At 45.7% G+C, this 2500-nt stretch overlaps 1 protein-coding gene across 1 annotated transcript in view; it reads left to right on the top strand.

Annotated features, from left to right (window-relative positions):
- Positions 1–2500, top strand: part of LOC138370419 (uncharacterized) — a 364834-nt gene that overhangs the window by 35169 nt on the left and 327165 nt on the right. The window lies entirely within an intron of this gene.

Below are 2500 nucleotides of genomic sequence, written 5' to 3'. Positions count from 1 at the left end.
ACACGCACACACACGCAAACACGCACACACACGCACACACGAACACATGCACACATGCACACACACACACATGCACACACACACACACACACATGCACACAATCATAACGAATGCCGTGTTTCCCCAGCAGTACACAGTAATAAGGAAAGAGAGGGAAGGTAGGGGAGGAGGCGGAGTGGCCCTACTCATGAGAAAGGAATGGAGTTTTAAGAAGATAGCTATCCTGGACTGTGAGGGGTTCAGAGACTACATAGCAGGCACCATGACAATGGGAGGACCAAGGATAGTAGTAGCAGTAATATACAACCCTCCACCAAATGACAGGAGACCCAGTCAAGAGTATGAAAACAACAACATGGCAGTTAACACTATAATTGAGAGGGCAGCCTCTGCTGCCTGTAGAAATAGATCCCACCTCCTCATTATGAGCGACTTCAATCACGGAAGGATTGACTGGGAGAAGAAGGAACCGCATGGAGGCGAGGATACATGGAGAGCCAAACTATTGGAGGTGATGACAAGAAACTTTTTAACCCGGCATGTCAGGGAACCCACAAGGATGAGAGGCAATGACGAACCAGCGAGACTCGAACTGGTCTTCACTCTGAACGACTCCGACATAAGAAAAATCGGTTTTGAGGACCCAGTAGGAATGAGCGACCACAGTGTACTGGCGTTTGAGTACCTGATTGAAGAAAGGTTATTGAACTCGAGGAGGGATACCGAAACCAAAAGGTTAGCATACCGAAAGGGAAACTATGAGGGGATAAGAAAATTCCTAACAGATATAGCATAGGAAACAGAGCTCGGGGGAAAGACGGCCCAAGATATGATGGATTACATCACGCAGAAGTGCAAGGACGCAGCAAGCAAGTTTGTCCCAGTCCAAAAGGAAAACAGAGAACAGAAGATGAGAAACCCATGGTTTAATCAGAGATGTAGGCTAGCTAAGCAGCAAAGTAAAAGGGCATGGAGAAATTATTGGAATAACAGGACACTGGAGAGCAGAGAAAGATACCAGAATGCCAGGAATGAATATGTCAGGATGAGAAGAGAGGCAGAAAGACAATACGAAAATGACATCGCAAGCAAGGCAAAGCCTAAATTGTTGCATAGCCACACCAGGAGAAAAACAACAGTAAAGGAACAGGTTATGAAATTAAGGATAGGGGCAGAAGGATTCACTACAAATGACAAGGAAGTGTGTGAGAAACTGAATAAAAAATTCCAGGAGGTCTTTACCTTTTGAGCAAGGAGAAATTCCAGAGATAAGTGAGGGAATAGCTAACCAGGAACCACTGGAAGACTTTAAGATTACCAGCGGGGAAGTAAGGAAGTGTTTACTAGAGTTGGATGTGACAAAGGCTATAGGCCCAGATGGAATCTCCCCTTGGATACTAAAGGAAGGAGCAAAAGAACTGTGCCTACCACTCTCCATAGTGTATAACAAATCACTGGCAACAGGGGAACTGCCAGATATTTGGAAAGCAGCTAACGTAGTCCCGATATACAAGAAAGGGGATAGACAGGAGGCACTGAACTACAGGCCTGTGTCCCTAACCTGCATACCGTGCAAGCTGATGGAGAAGATTGTACGAAAAAACTAGTGGAGCATCTGGAGCGAAGGAATTTTGTAACACAGCATCAACATGGGGTCAGGGATGGCAGGTCCTGCCTCACAGGGTTACTTGAATTCTACGACCAGGCAACAAAAATAAGGCAAGAAAGAGAAGGGTGGGCAGACTGCATATTTTTGGATTGCCAGAAAGCCTTTGATACAGTGCCACACAAGAGGCTAGTGTGAAAGTTGGAGACACAGACTGGAGTGAAAGGGAAGGTACTCCGGTGGTTAGAGGAGTACCTAAGCAACAGGAGACAACGAGTCTGTGTGAGGGGTGAGGTCTCAGATTGGCGAGACATTACAAGTGGAGTCCCGCAGGGCTCAGTCCTTGGACCTATACTGTTTCTGGTATATGTAAATGATCTCCCAGAGGGTATAGATTCGTTCCTCTCAATATTTGCCGCTGATGCAAAAATTATGAGGAGGATTGAAACAGAGGATGATAGTAGGAGGCTACAAGATGACCTAGATAGACTGAGTGAATGGTCCAACAAATGGTTGTTGAAGTTCAAACCGAGTAAATGCAAAGTAATGAAACTAGGCAGTGGACACAGGAGGCCAGACACAGGATACAGAATAGGAGATGAAGTATTTAATGAAACAGAGAGAAAGATCTAGAAGTTGATATCACACCAAACCTGTCTCCTGAAGCCCACATAAAGAGAATAACGTCAGCGGCATATGCGAGGCTGGCTAACATCAGAATGGCGTTCAGGAACCTGAGTAAGGAATCATTCAGAATCTTGTACACCACATATGTAAGACCAATCCTGGGGTATGCGGCTCCAGCATGGAGCCCGTACCTTGTCAAACACAAGACGAAGCTGGAAAAAGTCCAAAGGTATGATACTAGACTAGTCCCAGAACTAAGAGGCATG

Source organism: Procambarus clarkii, chromosome 32 (assembly GCF_040958095.1).
Source record: "Procambarus clarkii isolate CNS0578487 chromosome 32, FALCON_Pclarkii_2.0, whole genome shotgun sequence".
Lineage (NCBI taxonomy): Eukaryota > Metazoa > Arthropoda > Malacostraca > Decapoda > Cambaridae > Procambarus > Procambarus clarkii.
This window is presented reverse-complemented; position numbering and strand designations above follow the sequence as displayed.